At 36.3% G+C, this 25,181-nt stretch overlaps 1 long non-coding RNA gene across 1 annotated transcript; it reads left to right on the plus strand.

Moving 5' to 3' along the window:
* The first annotated feature begins 1,174 nt into the window (after positions 1–1,174).
* On the plus strand, positions 1,175–22,229 carry LOC118636676. Its single transcript, XR_004960683.1, has 4 exons — positions 1,175–1,238; positions 7,766–7,833; positions 19,828–19,917; positions 22,164–22,229. It is a non-coding gene; the product is annotated as an uncharacterized LOC118636676 (long non-coding RNA).
* Positions 22,230–25,181: the final 2,952 nt, after the last annotated feature.

The raw sequence follows: 25,181 nt of genomic DNA on the forward strand, positions 1-25,181 counted from the left end.
CCTGGCTCTCTGCACTGTGGACAGGGCTTGGTCTTTATTCTCCAAGGGCGCTGCTCACAGCTAAGACTGCTGCTGTCCGTGAGCTTCCAGTCCGCCACCCTCTCGCGCCTCCGCAGATCTTACCAGTATCCCTGGTTATATGGTCCTGTCCTGCTGTTTTTCTCTTGCCTTTATTTATTTATTTTTTTGAGAATTTGTCTTTATTTTAGTTGTAATTTCCTTTTGGTCCTGAGATATTCTCTGTGTAGCTTCCATTCACTCTGCCTCCATTTTCACTTCCTCTATGCCTATCTTTGGGGCAGCTGGGTTGTACAGGCCTCTCTGGTGCCCCCACAGCCTGCATGACCCGCAGGTAACTGGATCGCACAGTCACTTTGGGGACCCAGCCCTATGCCCATATTATGGGCTGCTGGGTCACACAGGCTTCTCTGGTGCTTTAGCAGCCCGCAGGTACCACAGGTCCCACGGGAAAGTGGATGGAACAGTCCCTGCTGAGTTGAACAGGCCTCTCTGGTGCTTCAGTACCCTGCGGGTCCATCCGGTAACTGGATCCACAGTCCCTGCTGGGTTGTACTGGCCTCTCTGGTGCCCCTGCACCCTGCAGGTTTCGTGGGCAGGCAGCTGGATTGTACCAGTCCCTCTTTGGCTCCGGCTTCCCACTGCTCTTGTAAGCTGCTGGACCACCCAGGCCTCTGTGGAGCCCCTGGTCCTACCACTGGTGGTTGGGGAGTGGTGCTGCTCCATGGGGCTCAACTCCTGCTCAGCTTTTGTTGTAGTTTTTGGGGATGGGTCTCAGCTGCTGGTCTGTGCTTCTGTTGCCTGCGGATGTATGTCTCAATGAGCAATCTTATGACCAGCTTTTTCTGTTATATCTTTCACTAGTCTTCCTGGATGAAAATAAAAGGAGAAGTGCTACTCTTAAAAATTGACAGATCTGGGATAGATTCAGCACCTACAGCCCTTTAGAGGCATTTGAAACTATGGCATTCAACTAAGTTTTCCCATAGTTTAAAATATATTCATTCCAGAATGTTGCTAAGGATCTGAGTGCTATGAGCACCTTGCAACCAATATTTGTGTGGTTGCTATTTGCAAAAGCCTTAGAATAAGCAAGTGGGAAATAACGTCAGGGTGGGTAAATATTACTGTAGTAACAACTTACTTTCTCTAGGAGTAATTTTGAAAATAAAAACAAGAATTCCTGGAACTTGGAGAAACATATTTTGCACAAAATGGAGGTAAAAAACACACGAAAGTCATGTTTCTGATATTGCATTTTTTTAATAATACTTTTATTTATGTTGTGGAATAATATAAAATGTTACACTTTGAGTGGCTTTCTAATGCTCTTTTTAGTTTGTATAAAACCACAAGAGAAGGCGCAAAGCCCTGAGAGAAAGCAATGTCATTCCATTTGTTTTTCTTAGCATGATAATACTACAATATGCTGTTCAAATGGTATCGTAGTATCCTAGAAAAGTTAATTATCTTTTTAAATTCCATTAGATCAAGTAACTCTCTCATTAAGTTATTTAAATACAGCCTGGATCTTTTGGTATGCCCTTCATTTTACTTTCCTTTTTTATTTTTGGTAGGGTAAAAATAGGGTCACATAATTATGAAAACATTTTCTTTTATAATGAAGTACTGACAATTATTGTCTTGATCATCTTCTGTGGTGTTCTCAACCCTAGGTGCATGTTAGAATCACCTGGAGAAGTTTTTATAAAACTTCCATGCCCTACTTCAAATTACTGATTCAGTTGATTCAAGGTGGGGTATGGGCATTTGTGTGTGTGTTACTACCTATGAAATTGTAATGTGCAGCCAGGTTGAGAATTACTGTTCTAGATCCTTAAATATCATTAACAGCTAACCACATTATACTGAGGATATGTAAAATGATTTTAAAAATGTAATTTTAGGTAGATGTAGCAGGTTATAACTAGAGTGTCTGGTGGTCTCAGAGCTCCCTTCATCTCTGAGTTTCTGGGATTCTAATCCACATATCTCAGGAGATGTTTTATTTGATTAGCCACCTTGTTTGAGACACTTACCATGGAAACATCTTTGTTATGAAGTAGACCCTATCTGGTGAGGTAGAATGGGATATCTGAGTTAAGAGGTGGCATCATAGGAGAATGATGGTCCCACCATTCTGCAGTGAAGAATTTCTATAAAACAATCCTATGAGACTGGTTTTATTCCATTTGGACAATTCAGGACACTGAGACCGGAAAAGGACACATAATTAGGAAGTGGCAGAGCCAGGATTTGCATGCAGTCTATTAGTCTCTTAGACACATTCTTTTTCCATTTTATCATGCTTTCTCACACATTGAGTGGATCTTTCATGTCCTTGCTTGTTTGTGTTATGAATGTATAGGAATAAGATGGACTAAGAGGATGAGAGAGCTCATGAGCAGTTTATGCTGCTACATGAATACCTGTGTGTTTGAACACATTTGGACTAATATGAATGATCATTATTGATAAGTAATGTATGTTCTCAGGCTGTAAAGGCTCTTTATTATTTTTATGTAAAAGTTATATTGTGGTCATCTACCATAAGTAAAAGGGGTTTTTATAATTCTTTGCAGACAAGAACTGTTGGGGTAGCCTACTACAGTCATTTACTGACTATGTTAAATGTAATTTATTGAGAGTTCTATAAAACTTGTCATCTGATAATGATTTCAAGTGAGGTAGTTTCTGGTGGTCAATTTTTATTAACTGAATGGCTAGTAATGCCTTTCTTCAAAACTTTATGTCAGTTCAAGATTGTAAAATTATTAATAAAAATGGGAAACCACCCACCTTCCAATTATAGCAAAGATAATTACAAAAACAATTTCTATGTACTGACTTTCTATTATATGACAAGATATTGCAGATATATTCTTTATAATCTTCATGAGTTAAGCTGATTTTTAAATTTTGCAGTAGAGAAAACTACTATTAGCTGAGAGAAAACTTTCCCCAAATTGCAGTGCTAATAAGTGGTGGAGCTAGGATTGAAATCCAAATTTTCTGACTCTAAAATCCATTCTTGTAGCTGTCTTGCGAGGGAGACTATTACTCTGTTAGGACTCTGTTTAAAAAAAATTTTATTAAGCATCTTCAAAGTGATTGTTCCAAATTAATTATACTTATGTCTTAAATATACGTTTACCATATGAATCTTCCCACTTTTAGTTGCTTCTTTGGGGATTTACAAAACCTTTTTATGCATGTATGAGCGTCTATGAAATGCAATATGCATACAGAAATGTGGTATTAACAGTTTGCTGCTGAAAGAAGTAATGTAAACAAACACCCATCTAACCACCACCAAGGCAAAGAAATGGAATGGTGCCAGAACCACAGAAGCCCCCTCTTTCTTTCTAATTATTATCCCTTTCTCTCAGAATGAAAACCACTAACTTGTTTTGCTTTTTAAAATTTTACTACCTAAATATTTATCCATAAATTAAATTGTTTTGCTTGTTCTTGAGCATTGTGTAAACAGATTAATGCAGTATATACTCTTGCATCTGGCTTTAATTGCTCAACAGATTCAGTAATGTCATTTCTTGCATAGTAATTTTGCACATATTTTGTTAGATTTCCCCCTATATACTTGTTATATTTTGATGTTATCATAATTGCATTTTTTTCAAAATTTTATTTCTAATAAGTGCTGATTTATAAACAATTTTAATTTTTAATTTTGTCATATTCAGCAATCTTGTTAAAAACCTCTAAAAGTATAGTAATAGTGAATCCTTTGATTTTTCTATATAATCTAATTTGTAAATGATATTGTCTTCCTTTTTTAGTCTTCTTATCTTTTTCCTGACTTACTGTTGTAGCCAAGAGCTCTAGTGCAAATGTGCAGTAGAAGAGATAATGGTGGGCATCCTGTCTTATTCTCTATTCTAAGTGAGAGTGCTTTTACTGTTTTACCATTAAGTATTATGTTTATAGGTTTTTGGTATGTGTCTTTTTAAGTATAGAAATTTTCTCTTTTTGCTTAAATTTTAAAAAATTGTCAATAGTTTTGTCTTTTTCTCTATCTGCTCAGATAAAAATATGGTTTTACTTTTTTGATTTATTAATATGGTCACTTATATTGATTGACTTCAACAAAATTTAAACTAAGTGTAGATTCTTAAATTTAGTTTCATCAGGGTGTAGTGTCCTTTTAAAAATGTGGGTTTGATATGCTAACATTTTAAGATTTTTGCATCTACGATTATAAATGACACTGACATAGAGTTTTTGGTTTTAGTTGTGTTTTTGTGTTTGCTTCAATCTAAACTCCAAGCTACAGAAAGTGCTTTTTGTTCCAGTTCTATGACAGGGTTTGTATGATTTATCTTCAAATCTTTGTGTTAAGTGTAACTGATTCCTTAAATTTTTGGTAGAATTTTTTGGTGAAGCCATCTAGCATGATGTTTATTTATTTTTTTACCATGGAAAATTTTAAAATTGTGATTACGTTTCTTGAAGCACCATTCAAGTTTTATGTTTCTGGTCACTGTTTTGAAAAGTTCTATTATTTGTGAATTTTTTAACAATTTTAAACTTTTTGGAATAAAGTTGATTGAAATATGCTCTTTAATTATCTTTATCTGAAATTATGGCTCTTTCTCTTTTAGTCAACAATCTTCATCAAAGATTTGGCATGTTTATTAAGCCTATCAAATGGACAACTCATGCCTTTGTTGACCTTCACTATTTTATACTTTTTAATTGAATTTCTGCTCTTATTAATATTTCCTTCTTTGTGTTTCTCAGGGTTTCTTTTGTTCCTAATGTCTTGAGATACATACTTTGCTTTCTTCTATTTAGTTGTTCTTATTTTCTAACATTTATTTCTTATTCTAAGTAGCTTTGGCTTCATCTTGCAAGTTTAGTATGTAGTAAATTTGTTGCTCAGTTTAAAATAGTTTCTAATTTGGATTGGTTTCTTCTTTGATCAACGAGGTACTTAGGTATCTTCTTTAATTTTTAAATGCATTGGGGTGGTATTCAGTTTTACTGGACAAACATTTCTATTTCCTTTAGTGTAGTTCTACTACACTAAAATATACATTTTTTTCTTACTTTCAAAGTGTTTTTCTAGCCTTCATTCTTGATGGGCATGTTCACTGAATTTTAGGTTGGAACTACTCTATTCATTTACTTTCCTTTAGCTCTTTGAAGATACTCGATTGCCTTCTGACTTTAGTAATTTCTTTTTGGAGGTTGTGGAGGGCTGGAGAGAAGTCAACTGTCAGTGTTATTGTTGCCCTTTTAAATGTAATCTGCCTTTTTTCTCTGTCTACACTTGTAAAATTTTATCTGCATCATTAGTTTTCTGCATTTTTACTATGATGTGGTTAAGCATAGATTTCTTTTAATTCATCCTTTTTGGGGTTATTAGGGCTTCTTGAATCTGAGAATTGTGTATTTAGTGAGTTTTGGAAAACTCTCACCATTGTATTTCTATATTTTTAGCCCATTTCTCATTCTTCTGTCTCTAATAAATATGTGTTAAATATTTTAGTGTGTATCCTTTATACATCCTTCTATTTTAGTTATCTATTATTGCACACAAACCACTCAAAAAACTCGTGGCTTAAAACATCTACCATTTCATTATTTCTCAAAATTCTGTGGGTAAACTGGGCTCAGTTGGATGGTTCTTCTGCTAATCTTGCTTGGGATCTATCATAAGGTTGCAGTTTGAAGGAATCTGGGGCTTAAACATTAAAGATGCATTCACTTACATGTCTGGTACCCTTGACAGGAAAAGCTGGAAAGCTAGTCTCAACAGGTATGACAGGACATCTTAGTCTCAGAATTCTGTCTTCCACTCTTCTGTTATCATATTCTCTCCATGTGGTCTCTCTAGAAGGGCAGTTGGATTTCTTACATGGTGATCGGGGGCTCCCAAAAGGACTTCTGAAAAGGTGGGAGCTGCCAGGCTTTCTTAAGACATAAGCCCAGAACTGGAATAGCATCGCTTTTGCAATATTCCTTTAATAGTTAAAGTTAACCATAGTTTATTTAGAGCTAACCCAGATTTAATGTGGGCCGAGACTACACAAGTTCATGAATACTGAGCAACATGGTTCATTGTGGCTTATCTTTGAGACTTAATACCATCTCTTTTATCTCTGTACTTTTGTCCTTCCTTATACTTCTTTGTAATTAATTCTGAACACCTTTCCCTCCGACTTATCTTTCAGTTCACTAATTCTTTCTTCATCCATTGAGTTTCTAATATTTTAAAAATTGTATTTTGTGGTCTAGAATTGGCTATTTCCTTTATTTTCAAATCTATATAATAAAAAGTGTTTAAAGTTCCCTCCTGGCTTTTAGCTCTTTAAATATATTAAGCTTAGTTTTTTCACAGTCCAATTTTGACAATTCTAATATTTGGAAACCTGATTTTTTTTCTCTCTTGTTTCTGCTTTTTCTTACTCATTTTTTCTTCTTTCATAAGTGGTTATCTTTTATTGTGCCTGGTATTTTGTTTGAAAAGCTAAGATAGCTTTTGCCTCTAGAGAATGATTTTGTTTTCTTATGCTTGAAGGTACTGTGTTTCTGAACTCATCTTAATCTAAATCATCTGAACCACCCAGATAACTTGAAGCTTGGCTGGAAATCCATATGATGGCTGATTACTTTTGTTAAATTTATTTTCTATTCCAAAATGAGGTGACTTACTCTTGGTGAGTCCCATCTTCTGTTTTTTCACCCCCAGAACCATCAGAAGTAACCTTCATTCTCTCAGTGTTCCTAGGGTATCAGCAAATATCCACCCATATCCCCTAGCAAAACAAGCCCCATATATAATCTCCCATCTACTTTCAGACTTGGTACTCAGTTGTTCTTCACTATTGTAAACACTTTAGTTATCTTCAGTGGGAGTCTTGGCTCCAATTATCTGGTTTATTGTTATTGAAAGTTAAAGTTGCTATAATTTTTAGCATTGATTTGCCTTTCAGTCTTTATTCCTTAGATTTTTATATAGAGAGGTAATACATATTAATGCTGATCTTGGAAGACTAATAACTTGTCATACTTCTAAGTTTAATCTCTGTTCTGGTCAGAGTTTTCTCTTGTACCTTGCCTTATCTTTAAATCATTTTAGGCCATAGAACATCATAGGGACTATCTAAGCCATTGTTTTTAATTATGCTGCTCATGTTTCTCCTACAAAAATGTATTCTTTGGAGAAGTTATTAAAATTATTTGAACCAATTACTGCATTTTTCATACAAGGAAACATAAGGACAAGAATAATTAAGTAGCTTGAATTTAATGTTGTGATTTAATTTGTTGAGTTACAGTTATATTTGGTATGATTAAATGTATAAATGCCTATCTATATGTCTGCCTATGCTACAGTATTGTAACTTGTTTGGAAATGGGGATTCACAGCTTAAGAAAATTATTTGAGTTATCTGTAATAACACTCTAGGTGACCTTTGCTTAGGCATATTACCTGAACTTTACTTTTTTCCCCATCAGCTTTCAAATTTCTAATAAGTTGTCTATTTGTATTTGAAAGAGGAAATGTATTCTTTGCTATGAAACATACCTAATCATGTTGCTAGGAAATTTTTTAAAAAGATAGAAAAATTACATCTCAGTAGTGAGGTGATCATTGGGCAACCCTACTTGTGAAAAGCCACCCTTAGGTATGCTGCATCTCTTTAAAGCCTTCTTACCACTTGACCAGCTCCAGATACCCAAACAACCTATTTTGACAACATCTCTTTCTGGTATTTAGGCAATGGATGGAATGTCTTGCAAATGAAGTTGACTTCATATTAGAATTACCTGCAAACTGCATAAATGGTAAGTGAAGTTAATAGTTTACTAGGGTTTTATGGCTTGCTTCTTACTTACTTCAGTTGTTTTCCATTTTAACTTTACTAGGAACACACTTAAGTTTGTTAATGTTTTATTGTATTTTATTTCTTGTTACCATTTAGTTTACTATTTGTTATACTTCCCTTCCCTTTATTTTTGCCATTGTGATGACAATTGAATATTATTCATTTAGCAGAAGAGAAGTGGCTAGAAAAGCATCAGGTAACCAGAGTTCTTATCTCTTTCCAACCTTTGGGAATTTAGTTTATTTCTGGGAGACTTGAGTTCCTCACTTCTGTTTTGTTTCTTCTACTTCTTCTTCTTCTTCTTCTTCTTCTTCTTCTTCTTCTTCTTCTTCTTCTTCTTCTTCTTCTTCTTCTTCTTCTTCTTCTTCTCTTCCTCCTCCTCCTCCTCCTCCTCCTTCTCCTCCTCCTCCTTCCTCCTCCTCCTCCTCCTCCTCCTCCTCCTCCTCCTCCTCCTCCTCCTCCTCCTTCTTCTTCTTCTTCTTCTTCTTCTTCTTCTTCTTCTTCTTCTTCTTCTTCTTCTTCTTCTGTATGTGCTACTAAATTTTAATATTCTTTTCCTTTTTTATATTTAAAAATATGTATATTATAGTTTACATTCAATATTATTTTGTATTAGTTTCAGGTGTATGGTATTCATTTCTAAAAGAAGGGATTGGGCCTGGCCATTGTGGCTCAGTGGTTGAGCATCGATTCATGCACCAAGAGGTCACCAGTTCGATTCCTATCAGGGCACATGCCAAGGTTGTGGGCCAAATCCCCAGTGGGGGACATGCAGGAGGCAGCCAGTTAATGTTCTCTCTCATCAATGTTTCTATCTCTCTCTCCCTTTCCCTTTCTTTCTCTCTAAAATCAATAAAGAAAAAAAAATAAAGAAAATAAAAGGAGGGATTGGATTAGACCATTTTTATACTTTGAACCATCTATTTCCTAACAAAATTATTTTGCCTATTAGACTTATGCTATGAACTAAATGTTTGTTTCATTCTAAAATTCATATGTTAAAATCCTTACTTCAAAATGATGGTATCAGGAGATGGATTCTTTGGGGGTGATAAGGTCATGAGTGCTTTGCCCTCATGAATGGGATTAATGCTTTTATAAAAGTCTCCAGAGGGCTCCCTTGCTTCTTTTTAAAAAAATATGTTTTTATTGATTTTAGAGAGAGAGGGAGTGAGAGGGGGAGAGAGAGAAACATCAATATGAGAGAGGAACATTTATCAGTTGCCTCCTGCAGCTTCCAGAACTGTGAGAAATAAATGTGTTGTTTATAAGTCATCCAGTTTATGGTGTGTTTGTTATAGCAGCCCAAATGGACTAAGATAACATCCAAGGGACAATATTGCATATTCAGTTGGATAGCTGAGCATTCAGTTTATCCATCTAAGTTAAAGCTGGACATTTGAGACCCATCAGTACATAGACGGCATTCAGAATTATAAGCGCAAATGAAGCCACCAAGGGAGGGAGTTGTAGAAGAGAATAGGAGCCAGTTAAGACTGAGCTCTGGGACAGCCTGCTATTGATAATCAAGAACATAGGATCAGTAAAAATAACTGAGCACCTGTGGCCAGGAGTGTAGGAGGAGAACCAAGAAAACCGAGTGCCTTGGGAATCAAGTATGAAAGTGTTTCAAGAATTAAAAAATGAATGTTCAGTTACATCAAATGAGGCTGAGAGTATGGATACAATAAGGAATCAAAGTTTACTGTTGGCTGTAGCAATATAGAAGTCATGGGAGATCTTGACAAAGCACTGATTTGGTGAAGGGATGGTGGGAGGAGACTTGCTTTATTGGAATGAGTTCAAGAGAGTGTGGGAAACAGAGAAATGCAGCTGTACCTGGAAGGGGACATGAAGTCAAGGTTCTCATTTTTGCTTTTTATTGTGAAAAAAATTAAGTAATTGTAATGATGTTTATATGCTGATAAAATGATCAAGTGGGGAAAGAAACATTTGTGAGACAGGACACAGTGGGGACAGTTACAGAACTGATGTCTTTGAGGAGGCAAGAAGGATCTAGTACATAAGTGGATTGACCTTACCTAGGAGTTCAATATATTCATAGGAGAAAAGTAGACTATGTGGGCACATTGGAAATCATTAGCACTAATGTGAAATAGGTTATATTCTCAGCCTTCTGGACACATGGCAGAATTGTACTTCTTGGCCCCTTTCAGTTTGGTGGGGTCATGTAACTGGTTGTAGCTAGTAAATTCTGTTAAGCAATACATGTCATTTTTGTGCTATAGTATTTAATTGTCAGCATGAAAATTCTCAAAAGTTATTTTTCTTTCCACCACAGTGACTGGTAATGATCCAGAAACTGGTTGTTCATCAACCTGCATCCCTGAGTAAGAATAATGCTCCTCTAGCTGACCATTATAAACATCTAGTGTATTTTTGTTTGTTTGTTTGTTTGTTTTAGATTATTGTTATAGCATTAGCTAGCCTATCCTGAGTGGTATAGGTACAGATGTATATGGTAGGACAGATGTGATGGTTGGGGCTTGTGAAAATCTGTTTGGGTTACATGTAGTGTTTCAGTGAAATAGCTGTGAGTGAGGATGGGTGAGGAGGCATTGGAGATTTGAAGTGAGAACAAATGGGATAAAATAGTCATTTGGGAAAATTTGAGAATACTTGAATCAGCAAAATGTGTCATAATTATCAGATAGTACCAGAGACCCCTTGAGATTGGTGGCCATGATTAAAGTGAGTGTTGGTGTGCGTGTGTTTTTCTTCTGTAGCTGTTGACTGAGTGAGCACACATATGGTGTAGTCAAATAACTGGATTTAAAGAGAAATTGGATTTTGCCAAGGGAGGATGACAAAGGGAGAAAGTGGAAAGGGCGCTGAAGATACGTACAAGAGAGTATTTAGCCTATTCTTTTAGAACTTTTAATCAGCCTGAGGGTAGTTGACATTGAAGACTGAGAGACACAGTAAAAGTCAAACTCTTGTCAGGTAGAGGGGGGTTTAAAGTTTACAAAGGCACCTTTGCACATGAAAGAATACCAGAAAGTACATAAGAACAGTCCAGATTGTTTTTTATTATTATTAAGGGATAAGAAGAAGGCCTATTGTATGCACATGTTTATCCCTTGTGGCCAGTGAAGTTACTGCCTTGGTGGTGGTGGTGGTGGTAGTGGAGGGGGGGTGCTCTTCCTTGTCTTTTCTTCCCTCCCTCCCTCCCTCCCTTCTTCCCTCCCGACCTTCCTCCCTTCCTTCCTTCCTTCTTTCCTTCTTTTCTTTTTAACTTTGTTCTTCTTATCTGTACCTGTCATCTGTGGTTTAAGCTTGGCCATGATTCTCCTTGTCCTTCTTTTGTCTTTGCTTCTTTTTTCTTTGGATCATTGTGAAGTTTGGCTTTTTCTTGGGCAGGTGGGGAGGGAAGAGAAGATGAATGAGTAGGTTACTACAATTTCGAATTAGACCCAAGGGTTGGGTATATAAGCTCAAATAACCCACCCTTATAAAGCCTGAGGTTACTTGTATTATTTACACAATAATGGGTAATCCTTATAACCATCACTTATCCTGCTCCTTTTTTGACATGACTTTTTCCTTTCTGCATAGGGAGTATTGGCTGTTAATGGTAGGAATTCTTCTAGTCAGTTTTATGTGAACATTGTGCCTCTACCAGACCACTTAGATCTAAATAATGCTCCAAAGGACACTTAATCAAAAGCTTCCATTCTTTTTTTTTTTTTTCAGCTTCTAGGTGAAATGCCAATTCTAATTCTGGAAGTTTATAAGGATACCATGTATTGGTGTCAGGTCACTAGAAAGCTAGAGAGACCAGATAATTAAATGTGTTTTTGTGTGTGAGGAGGCCCTGCTATCTGCTTTGGTGCTGAGCTTGAACCCTGCACTGAGGATCCCAGGTGCCCATTATTATGTGCCCCCCACCCACTGATTTGGGTTGGAGAGAAGCTCACAGGGTGCCTTTGTTCAGTGCCAGAGAGAAGCAGTTAATACAAGTTGGTCAAACAGCTGGTGTCAGAATTGTCCGGAGCCTAGTACTGCCCATGAGGTGGGAAGGGACAGGTCTGGCCATCAGAAAAAGTTATCTCTGGACTCCAGGACTTCCTAGTACTCTTGTCAGTGTTTTCTTATTGGTGTCATGACCATCTTTTGTACTTCCTATTAAAACATGAACATCTTTCAGAAAGTGAGAACTTCAACCCTGCTCGAACAATACCATGTAAAGGGTCCTTTATTAGCAGCTTCTATGGCTACATTTGGGGAAGATGGATGATGAGGGATGATGGAAAGAAAGAAGTGTAGGGCCAGTACTTACATAATTCAGTACTTACATAACTTTAAGCTTCTGTCTGCTTGATGGCATGTGAATTTGGGGACTTTGGAGAGTTTTCTGATTTCATCTTAAGGCCACAGATTATTGCTTGAACCATAACCTTTTACATTGCTTGGTCTCCTCTCTCCTTTGTTCCTCATATTTCCACCAGAATATGCCTGGGTATGTACCTACTTCAGCCTTTCCTAGACTAGTATCCCCACTGAGGGCTCTCCCAGGGTAAAGCCTTATAGCTTCTTTCTGATTTTTTATCTCCTTTACCTCTGGGATAGTGCTCCATGTTGGCAACAGTGGCACCAAGTACAAATTAATTGAAATGGGGCAGAAGTAAGAAAAATGAAGGTCTGCCTACATGAATTTCAGAAACTAACTTTTACTTTTTTTTTTTTTTTTTTTTTAGTAGACTACAGTTTGTGGAGGAGCATGCAATCACATAGAAGCCATGCAAATATATTTGTTATCTTGTTTGTTATTTCGCATACTTGAATAATGCTTCTAGTGAAATTCAGAGGAGGCTGTTCTGAATCATGGATCCCAAAAGTCAAAGAGTCATGAGCTATTGGGATATTAAGTTACATATACATAGTACCTGTTTTTTAGTATCGAAGGCATGTTCATTACATTTCTATTACAGGGGAAACAGTCTTGAACATTCCAACTCATTACGTCATTTTTACAGTGGAAAGTTGAAATCATAGGCTTTAGAAAATGTATAATTTCCTATGAGTTTAGCTTTTTCTGAAAGGAAGGCTGGATGAATAAAATTTTGCCCTTCCTTTTTACTGTCATCTTAAGAGTTCTTTTTTTTTTCTTACAAATGTTGTCTCCTTAGAATAACTTACATTTCAGAGGCATGGATGATGGATCGGTGCTTAGAGTAATGAGAGAGTAAAGAGAAGTTTGGTAGAGGGGGACCAATGCAGGAACCATTCAGGAAGTCCCAGTTGCTCCTAATGCTTGTATACTCCATCTCCACATGAATTATTCATTTTGTTGCCTTTGTTATAATAGCCACAGTGTTCACTCTGTAAGACTGTCTTGTGATATATTCCTTTGCTAAAAGGCTACATATCATCAGCCTCATTTGATTTAGAAGCCAATTCAGCATACCACGCATACCATTTGAGATGACTGTCAGGATCCTTCCTGCTATGAAAATGTCATGCATGCTTAAAATGACAAAGTTTGTCACAAGAGACGGTTTTAAGTACTTTTTAATTATTGTTCTTGAATTTTCAAAGCAATTTAATTTAAAGATTTTCATTTTCATTGAGAAAATTTTGCTCAAATATTTGTTTTGTTTTTTAATTTCAAAATGTTGAATTGGAGATTTAGAGTATCTGAAGCAGAGTGAAGGCAATGTTTTTATTGTTTAAAAATAATAGTTTATTAATTTTTAGAGAGAGAAGAAAGGAAAGGCAGAGGGAGAAACATCGATGTGGGTGCATAACACTGATGCACGTCCCCCACCAGGGATTGAGCCCACAGTCTAGGCATGTGCCCTGACTGGGAATCAAACCGGCAACGTTTTAGTGCATGGGATGATGCCCAACCAACTGAGCCACACCAGCCAGGGCTGATGTGTGTATTTTAATTGTGATAAATTCATAATATAAAATGTATTTTTAACCATTTTAAATGTATAGTACAGTTGTGTTAACGGTATTCACATTATTGTACAAAGATCTGTAGAATTTTTCCATCTTGCAAAACTGAAAATCTATGGCCATCTTATAATATATCAATTTCCCTCCCCACACCCCCAGCCCCTGGCAACCACCATTCTACTTTCTGTTTCTAAGAGATTGACTACTTTAGGTAACTTGTACAAATGGAATTATGGAGTATTTGTCTTTTGGTGACTGCTTTATTTAATTTAGTACAGGTCCTCAAGGTTTACCCATGTGACAGAATTTCCTTCTTTTCTTTAACGGCTGAGTAATATTCCATTGTATATACATACCATATTTTCTTTACCCATTCACCTGTGAAAGCAATGTCCTTTTGTAAAGTGCTCTTAGGTAAACTTTTTTCCTCAAGTTGTCTGTACTGCACTTGAATGTCCAGACTGTAGAGGGAAGAGATAAAGGAAATAGGGAGGGGTGGAAGGGAATTGTTATAGCATGAAAAGATGGATGACCTATGAAATGTTTAGGGTTATAGTACTAGGTTTTCTCATTGGACTCTGGATTTTTCTCATAGATCAGTTCCTGTGTGGATTACAGCTTGAACTCAGAGTTGGAGCATCTCTGGCTGAAGCAAAACCACACAAGTAATGTGCTCTGTGGTCTAGATTTAGTCTAAATGTTGCCAGAGAACCAAAAGACAAAGGTTAACTTGAAAAAAACACATGGTTTGGAAGACTGAGTTATGTAGTATTACTTTCACTTTTTTTTTACTTGGTTCTTGTTATGAGCAAAGTAATGAGGCAGATGGAGAAGCCTGATGTGGATAGTGGCTAGGTTCCCTGTCTTCATAGGTGTTGCAATGTCAGCAGTTTTTTGTCTCGGCAGATATGAGATATAAGAATGAGCCTTTCCCTCAACCTGTCTCTCTCCCTCTCTTTTTTTTTATCTTCACCCGAGGACATTTTTCCATTTTTTGTTGTTGTTGTTTAGGTAGAGTGGGAGGGACAGAGAGGAACAGAGAGGGAAAGAGAGAAATATCGATGTGAAAGGGACACATCGAGCGGCTACCAGCCGCACGACCAACCAGGGCCGGGGACAAACTGCAACCAAGGTACATGCCCTTAGCGGGAACCGAACCCAGGTCTCTCTGGACCACAGGCTGATGCTCTAACCGCTGAGCCAAACCGGCCAGGGCAACCTGTCTCTTAATATTCTTGGATAAGAGTGAGGAACAGTAGAGGGTGGGAACCCCTCTTTTTCTTCCCTACTGCAGCCTGTCGGACCTGCACATAGAGCATGTGTTCTTCACTCCATCACTGAAAATGCCTGGGCTTTGGATTGCAAGTAACTTACCTTTTCTGCCTTTTTTTCTGGGTGGGTGAAGGGAGGAGAAAAGTTTAGGGAAATGCCCAGAGGCTTTCAGAGAAACCTAAATTGCCTGGGAGAAATGCTTTGTGCTTATAATGTGGCTCCCTGGAGATCCCAGACCCTGGGACACTTCTGTGATGGAGTTCAAAAATGGGGTGAACAGAGGGCTAAGGAGCTGGTGTGTAGTTCTGCAGCAGTGATGACTGGTATGGTCCTGCTTTCCAAAACAAAATGATGGAGAGGAGGTGCACACTCAGGTCCTGACAAATGACGGGGTGGTCAGCTGATTCTTAGGTGTGAGTCAGGGGAGAGGCTTGACACAATCTGTTTCCCACAGTGAGGGATCTGCTTTAGGAGGCAGATAGAAGCCAAGGACTTTCTGCTTTGTGGATGCCAATTCGGAGACAAGAATAACTATTTTAAAATAGCCCTGGTTGGTTTGGCTTAGTGGTTAGAGCGTCGGACCGTGGAACAGAGAGTCCTGGGTTCAGTTTCCACTAAGGGCACATACCTCTGTTGCAGTTTGTCCCTGGCCCCAGTTGGGGTCGTGTGGGTGGCAACCATTCGATGTATCCCTCTCATCAATTTCTCTCTCTCTCTCTCTCTCTGTCCCTCTCCCTCTCTCCTTCTCACTCTATCTGGAGATAAATGCAAAAAATAACCTGTCTTCGGGTGAGGATAAAAGAAAAATTAAAATATTTTTTGGCAAGATGTGTGCATGGCTTTAAAAATAAGTTTACACTGTTGATTTTGCCCACTAACATCTTTTAAATGAAAATCTCCATTTTCATTTTTATAGTGAACATACATGCTTAACACCCAGATTACTAGCATTAAAAAAATACTTGCTTTATTAAATTTTTAAGCATCTAGTTGTTCATTTTGGCACCCATTAACCAATCTTCTTTGTTGATGTATTATTTAAAAAAAATAAAAACACTCCTAAATGATTCATGCATTGTAAGTTGAGAATTTGGTTTTCAATTTTTTTAGGTAAAATTTACATGCAATTAAATGCACAAACCCTAAGTGTAGAGTGCTGTATATACTATCATTTTGTCAGATTTTACAAAACCCAACATTTTTCTTTTTTTAAATCCTTACCAGAGTCTGGCTGGTGTGGCTCAGTTAATGAACATTGACCCATGCACCAAGAGGCAGGTCGACAGTTCTATTCCCGGTCACAGCACATGTCTAGGTTGTGGGCCCAATCCCCAGTGCGGGGCATGCAGGAGGTGGCCAGTCGATGTTTTCTATCATTGATGTTTCTATTTCTCTCTCCCTCTCCCTTCATCTTTCTCTAAAATCAATAAAGAAAAAGAAATAAAAATAAATAAATTCTCATTCGAGGACATTTCTTCATTTTTCTTTAGATAGAATTGGGGGGAGGGGAGGAGAGAGAGGGAGAAAGAGAGAAACATCGATGTGAGAGAGACACGTTGAGTGGCTGCCTCCAGCAAGACCCTGGCTAGGGCCAGGGACAAACGGCAACTGAGGTATGTACCCTTGACCTGAATCGAACCTGAGACTTATTGGTCTGCAGGCCGATGCTCTAACTGCTGAGTCATACCAACTAGAGCTAACTTTTTTCTTTTTCATGAAACCAAGTTTCAGATTAGCCGCAGAATTTCTAATAAATTATTTAAGAAATGCAGTTTTGCCCAGCCAGTGTGGCTTAGTGGATGGAGCTTGTTCCCATGAACTGAGAGGTCCCAGTTCGATTCCTGGTCAGGGCACATGTTTGGGTTGCAGGCTTGATCCCCAGTAAGGGCTGTATAGGAGGCAGCCAATCAATGTTTCTCTCATATTGATGTTTCTCTCTCACCCTTCTTCTGTCTCTAAAAAATCAATAAGAACATATTTAAAAAAAAAAGAAATGCAGTTTTTAAAGTAGTTAGGAATGAGAGCATATGATGAGCATATTGGAAAGATTATGTTCACTGTAAGATGGAGTTTGTTTCTTTACCACCCTGGCCCCTTCCTCCCACACACAAGAGGAGAAAAAAAAAAGTAAAACTATTGATTAGTGATTTTTTTTTAGGATCTAAAAGTAAAAGCTGAGTTGAATGAAAAGTGACTTCTAGCTTTTGCCATTTGCATGTTGGCAACCTCTTTTTTTCTAGTTTTTCTTTTTTTAAGAGATTCAAGGGGAAACAGTCTAGTCACAATATTTTATAACAAACATATACCCTCCCTCAATTCAGTATAGCAATTCTATAAAGTCCTAATAGATGATTCCATGGCAATTCATGGTGGTGTGTGTCCATGTGGAATTAAAGTCCCTATGAAGCAGCAGATTACTTGAGTATTATGAAGAGCACATTTGTCATACTCATCAGAAAAATGAGGAGATGCAGATGTTGATTTTTATGCATTGTTGTTTCACTGGGGCATCCTTACTTCCATTATCTGTTTTAATTGTTTGTACACCACCACTCTGTCGAGCTGCTTGAATAATGGAAAAGAAACCCCAAACTCAGGTAAGATAAGACTGTGCTCTGGTCCTGAGAGATGTCCTGTCTTTAAAAGGGAGGTGGAATGGAGATTTAGTTTTTCAAATATTTAGTATGTGCCCCCAAATTCCAGGTGCTGTGGGTAAAAAGAGAAACTTAAAGATAGAATCTCTATAAGGAGTATACTGTTTACTTGGGAAGAGATGAGATAGGTCATGAAGCATTAGGATAGTTCAGAAAGCAGTGACTGGCAGCTACAGTGATTAGAGGTTTCTGGAGGAGCATCTGCTTTGAGGTGGTTGGTTGGGTGTGGATCGAGAGAGGAAGAGAGGAGGAGTTTCAAGGTCCCTGTGGATTGCTCACAGCAAAGATGTGTTTTCCTTCAATCCAGCATGAATTGATGGCAGATTTGAGGTAGATTTGGCAAATAAGGTTGAAAAGATAAATTGGGGAGATTAGGTTGGGCCTTAATTGATAGACACTTTTAAAAAGCTATAGTACAGTCTGTAGTTTCCTCAATTTTTTTGCATTCCTCACTCATGATTAACAGAATTCATACCAGATTAGTAGTGCCTTTAAGTCAAAAGAAAGAACGGTATCCATTTACTAATTTATTCTTTAAAAGAATTTGTATAAACTGTTTCTAAATAGGTTTGTGAGAAATGATCAAAGAACATATGTGGAATAAAATTTTAATTTATAGGTTTAAATGCATATGTTACCTTTTCACGAGAAGGCATCTGACCAAGAAGAGTTGCACTCATTTTATTAATGGGATATGGTCACTGTTCAAACCACAAACAAACAAAAAGGCCAAACAGTATTTCTTGTGCATAGTTACTCATATTCTTAAGTGTTGCAAAATACCAAAGGGGAAAAAAAAAAAACAGAAAAGGGTGGGGGGAGTTGGTGGTTTTAAAAATATAGTGAGTAATTGACTTGTGCTGACTAATACCAGTGAACTCATAAATGAGTAACAATAGTGAATTTAGAAGGGATATAAGTAGAAGGAGAGCTATTTAAAGGTTGCTATAATACAAAAGGCAGCTGAATTGGTCACAAGTAAGGATTCTCTCTGGGAAATCTGAAGGTAGTTCAGTTCAACCCTACAAAGTTCGATTTCTCCTTTATCTAAAGGAGTCATCTTGGGAAAGTCATAGTTCTTTCAAGTATGGCTCCTTTTCCACTTGCTTCTTGGGGGGAATTCTTGGCAGATGAACTTCCTTCTGATTTTGCATTGAAGAAATGCCAGTGGTAAGAACAACCAATTGATTTTTTTAAAAAAATGTTGGTGGTGATGTTTATGGACTGGAAACACAAAAGGTTTGTTTGAATTGTTCTTAGTTTTTGTTTCTAATCATGGTATAAAAGTATAAGAACTGACCAACCATCCCTTTTTATAAACATAGATACTGTCTTCTTTTTAACTGAAAGATTACAGGATATAAATAGAGCAAAAATTCTGACCAAAATGTGAAGACAGAAAATGTGTTATGAAATTTTCAATTATGAGCTTTAATCAGAAAATTTTTTTATTCATGTTGAAAATATTTTTAAATAGTACACAATGTATTTTCCTTGAAACTCCTTTTCTCTACTATCATGTGACCCCGGGCCAGCTACAGGGATTTGCTGTCATTTTCTATCATAATATCTGTCTTATTTTTGTGGATATTGATTATTGACTGGTCTCTTATCCTTGTTAGAATTAAACTTCCTAAGGACAAAGACATCATGTTGTGGGTTATTATTGTAATACCTGCACCCACCTACCACAATGCCTAACATGTATCAGGCATTTATTATTTGATCAAAGAAATACAATCATGAACCATATATATAATCAAAAAATATGGATTATATGGATGTGTCTTGGGGATTTTGATGTCATTTATGACTTTTTTCTTTAAAAAAGATAACAAACTCAGCTAAATGTAGGACATAACAATATTTAATTTTTAGCCAAAAATCTTTAAGTGAGCCTATTGTTACTTGGGATTTCTAGGAGCTTGGGTGACTCTTAAATATATATATATATATATATATATATATATATATATATATATATAATTTTATGTGTAAAATTTATATGAAATATAAATATATTTCACATGTATGAAAGATAATCTCAAGTTCTATTTATTTGGGTAAAGTTTTGGATAATTTTCCTCTTTTTTTATTTTTAGCCTGATAAATAAGCAAGAAAATTATCTCAAAGTGCATGAATTTGAATGGCACGAATAGGAGATGCCAAGTATCACATTTTCTTGGTGAAGGTATTCTCTGAATGTCTTTGAACAATTAATTGAATGGAATGTTTATTAAATAAATTTGAAGCCATAGACAAGTTGATGAGCAATTTTGATTTTTTAAAAAGGAACCTAACAGTTTAGAAATAATGAATTTAAATTCTTATTAAAGAATATGTTTCCCTTAATTTAACTCAACATGAAAAAAAATTATATTTTTGCATTTAAAGTTGAAAATAATTTAAGTAATTTTGTCTTAAATTTAACATACTGTTTCCTCAAAACTTGTGGTACATTTAGGTGAAGTTTAGAGCACCAGAAAAACCATACTATAGAGCTTTGTGTTATATTTAAGGAAATTTTTCTCTACAAATTTTGCTTTTACAATATGAGCAAATTGTATTTTAAAAAGAATAGTTTTTAAGATCCAATTTGATTATCGTAGTCTATCCTTTATAGGTTTTGTTGGTATATGAGAATCAGATATAAATGTAGAGATTTACATGGATATTTGTTTTAAGAATTGCCTTGTGCCATTTACATGTTACTTTAATCCAAATTGAGGGTGCCTTCATTTTTGTCATCTAGTTTTGGCTAGGGCCAGTTGTTACAAATATTTCTATTTTATTTTGAATTACTATTTCCAGTTCTTCAAAAAGTATATTAAGTACTTATTCTGTAAAATTCAGAGATTAGATGTTTTCCTGTCTTATCTAAGTTTAGAACTTGGAAATAAGTTAGTAAATGGCATGACTCTATTTTCATTTTGACATATAAGCAACCCCAAACAGGCTTAATCTTAAAAAAAAAAAAAAATCACATTAGCAATGTTTGAAATGGCTTTCCTAAAATTAAACTTCAGAATGCAATGGAACTCATTGTCTTGGGTTTATTAGAGCTTTTCAGTAGAGAACTGTGGCAAGTTGAGGGGCACGGATAACAGATAACAGGAATGTTTTCCAAGGAGATTATTGAGTGGACTAGAAAATGCTGAAGGTAAATAAATTTGGAGTGTAGAAGCCAAACCATACTGGAACTGGTAGAATTAAAAATGTGGCTTTAACTTTAAAAGGAACTTAGGTTTTTAGCTTTGACATAAAAAAGAAATCTAGAAGTTATTGAATAGCTAACCCTTCATTTAAGCAGTCAAGGTCAATGAGGTGTTCAGTATCACAAGAGTCATGAAAACAAAGTGGAAAGCATTTCTTCGCTCCTTGCTCAAAGTTACTTTCTGCACCTTATGCAATTTTTGAGTGTGCAGGAGGATAGGAATATTTAATGTTGGTCACCACTAAGGAGAATGAGTCGCCTCAGATTGTAGAGATGATGTGGCACAAAGTAAGGGTTCGATAAATATGTTGAATGACAGAATTTATGAATGTTAAAATTCTGGAAAGATAATGAAACTTAAATCCTGGAAGAAGACATTTCAAGAAAATAAAGCAAACATTGTTATAAGCAATGAATCAAATCATAGAATCTATTAGAGATGGTGCTCATTGGAGCTATAAATTAAACTTAAGAAAGATTTCCATCATGTGATGGATATCAGACATGTGAAAAGAGGTGTCTGAAGAAAATAGGGTGCCATCTATAGGAATCATTTCACTAGTGGAATCAAATCATATGTATTGCACTAAACTATTTTAGAAGATTTAGGTTCTTAATAAAATGTTAAACAATTGATTTTATCGAAGTGTGGTTTTTAAACTTATTTACTTTGAACTAATTTTACATTTGTAGAAACGTTACAAAATGGTACACAAAGTTCCCATGTACCCATTCCCCAGCTTTTTCAATCTTGCATTAATTAACAGTGTTACACTTGTCAAGACCAGGAATGAACAGTGATACAAAGATATTAAATTTCAGACTTTATTTAAATTTCACCAGTTTTTCCATTTGTGTCCTTTTTCTGTTCCAGGATCCTATCCAAGATCCCATAGTGCTTTTAGTCATCATGTCACCTTTGGTCTCCAATCTAAGACAATTCCTTAGTTCAAAGAGCGTTTATTAAAAATATTTCTCTAAGGATTTTGGCTGTTGTAAAATCCATTTGATAATACAGGAGACTTAGAAAAAGTCTTATTTTAAAAATAAGAATTTTTGATCTAGAGATATTTATCCTGCTTACACATTGTATTTCCCCTCACATCTTTTAAAATAGCTTTTTAAAAAATACATTTGCAAGGTGCTTTATATGTTTTACTTGTTCTGAAAAATAGTGAGAGAGAGGAACCAATCTTTGATAATTTTCTCATTCTGCTTAAAAGGAAATTGAGCCATAGGGAAGCTATATATTTTGCCTGAACTTGAACAGCAGTCTCATGCACACTGGCAGGTAGGAAAAAAAATTGACAAGTTACACAGCAGTTGAAAAGTAAACCTCATTTTGCCAACATTTTTTTATTATGACAGCAACTGAAATTTTAAAATAAAAGACAAATCTTTTAAAATTATACTGTCTAATAAGTCAATTTTGTATTCTTTGTAAGTTGATACCTTAAATGCTTTCAAATGCTCTCAAATTGTCACATTTAAATACTATATATATCTATGTAGTTTTAAAATATATACATATATTTTTATTATTTTTATTTTTTTTAATTTTATTTATTTATTTAATTATTTTTTTGTTACAGATATTTTACCTTTTTACCCCATTGGCACCCCCCACCCCACCCCCCCTCCACCCTGTCCCCGGCTTAGTTGTCCATGTCCATTGGTCATGCATACATGCATATAAGTTCTGTGGTTTATCTCTTTCCACCCCCACCCCCCACCCCCATCCCCTCTTCTGAGGGATATCAGTCTGTGCCCTACTTCCATGTGTCTGGGTCTACTGTATTCCTCAGACTGTTATGTTCATTATATTCCGTATATAAGTGAGATCATGTGGTATTTGTCTTTTTCTGCTTGGCTTCTTTCACTTAGGATAATACTTTCCAGGTCCCTCCATGTCGTCTCAAAGGATAAGAGATCTTTCTTTCTTACCGCTGCATAGTATTCCATTGTGTATATGTACCACACTTTTTGATCCATTCGTCTACTGGTGGACACTTGGGCTGTTTCCAGATCTTAGCTATTGTAAATAGTGCTGCTATGAACATGGGGGTACATATATTCTTCCTGATTGGTGTTTCAGGCTTCTTAGGGTATATTCCCAGCAGTGGGATCACTGGGTCAAATGGAAGTTCAATTTTTAATTTTTTGAGATAGCACCATATTGTTTTCCATAGCGGCTGCACCAGTCTGCATTCCCACCAGCAGTGTATTAGAGTCCCCTTTTCTCCACACCCTCGCCAACACTTGTTGTTTGATGATTTGTTGATGGCGGCCATTCTGACAGGTGTGAGGTGATACCTCATAGTTGTTTTAATTTGCATCTCTCTGATGATTAGTGATGTTGAGCATTTCTTCATATGTCTCTTGGCCATTTGTATGTCCTGTTTGGAGAGGTGTCTATTCAGCTCCTCTGCCCATTTTTTAATTGGGTTCTTTGTCTTCCTTTTGTGGAGTTGTATGAGCACTCTGTATATATTGGAAATTAACCCCTTATCTGATACATCATTGGCAATGATGTTCTCCCATACAGTGGGTTGCCTTTCCATTTTGATGATTGTTTCTTTTGCTGTGCAGAAGCTTTTGAGTTTGATGTAGTCCCATGTGTTCATTTTCTCCTTTATTTCTGTTGCCTTAGGTGATGTATCAGTGAAAATTCTGCTCCATATGATGTCAGAAATTTTGTTGCCTACATTTTCTTCTAGAATTTTTATGGATTCACGGGTCACATTTAAGTCTTTTATCCATTTTGAGTTTATTTTTGTGTATGGTGTAAGTTGATGGTCTAGTTTCATTTTTTTGCATGTAGCTGTCCAGTTTTCCCAACACCATTTATTAAAGAGGCTGTCTTTACTCCACTGTATGCTCTTGCCACCTTTGTCAAATATTAATTGAGCGTATTGCCTTGGGTCCATTTCTGGGTTTTCAGTTCTGTTCCACTGGTCTATATGCCTGTTCTTGTGCCAGTACCAGGCTGTTTTGGTTACAGTCGCTTTGTAGTACAACCTGATATCTGGTATTGTGATCCCACCTACTTTGTTCTTCTTTTTCAAGATTGCTGTGGCTATTCGGGGTCTTTTTTGGTTCCATATGAACTTTTGAAGTATTTGTTCTAGTTCTATGAAATATGTCGTTGGTATTTTGATGGGGATTGCATTGAATCTATAGATTGCTTTGGGTAGTATGGACATTTTAATGATGTTAATTCTTCCAATCCATGAACAGGGTATGTGCTTCCACTTTTTTATATCTTCCTCTATTTCTTTTTTCAATGACCTGTAGTTTTCTGCAAATAGGTCCTTTACTTCTTTGGTTAAGTTTATTCCTAGGTATCGTAATTTTTTTGGTGCGATGGTAAACGGGATTGTTTTTTCAGTTTCTCTTTCTGTGAGTTCATCATTGATATACAAGAATGCCGTCGATTTCTTGACGTTAATTTTGTATCCTGCTACTTTGCCTAATTCATTTATTAAGTCTAATAGATTTTTGATGGAGTCTTTAGGGTTTTCTATGTACAATATCATGTCATCTGCAAATAATGACAGTTTCACTTCCTCCTTTCCAATTTGGATCCCTTTTATTTTTTCTTCATGTCTGATTGCTGTGGCTAAGACTTCCAGTACAATGTTAAATAAGAGTGGCGAAAGTGGACATCCCTGTCTTGTTCCTGTTCTTAATGGAAATGTTTTTAGTTTCTGTCCATTGAGTATGATGTTGGCTGTAGGTCTTTCATATATGGCCTTTATTATGTCGAGATATGATCCCTCTATTCCTACATTGCTGAGCGTTTTTATCAGAAATGGATGCTGGATTTTGTCGAATGCTTTTTCAGCATCTATTGATATGATCATGTGGTTTTTATTCTTCATTTTGTTTATGTGGTGTATCACGTTTATTGATTTTCGAATATTGTACCAGCCTTGCATCCCTGGAATGAATCCCACTTGGTCATGGTGAATAATTTTTTTGATGTATTTCTGGATCCGATTTGCTAGTATTTTGTTCAGGATTTTGGCGTCTATGTTCATCAGGGATATTGGCCTGTAGTTTTCTTTCTTCGTAGTGTCTTTTTCTGGTTTTGGAATTAGAATTATGCTGGCCTCATAGAACGTGTTTGGAAGTCTTCCTTCTTCTTGAATTTTTTGAAATAGTTTGAGGAGAATGGGTGTTAGTTCTTTTTTGAATGTTCGGTAAAACTCCCCCGTGAAACCATCTGGGCCTGGGCTTTT

This window comes from Molossus molossus, unplaced genomic scaffold, assembly GCF_014108415.1.
Source record: "Molossus molossus isolate mMolMol1 unplaced genomic scaffold, mMolMol1.p scaffold_m16_p_2, whole genome shotgun sequence".
Lineage (NCBI taxonomy): Eukaryota > Metazoa > Chordata > Mammalia > Chiroptera > Molossidae > Molossus > Molossus molossus.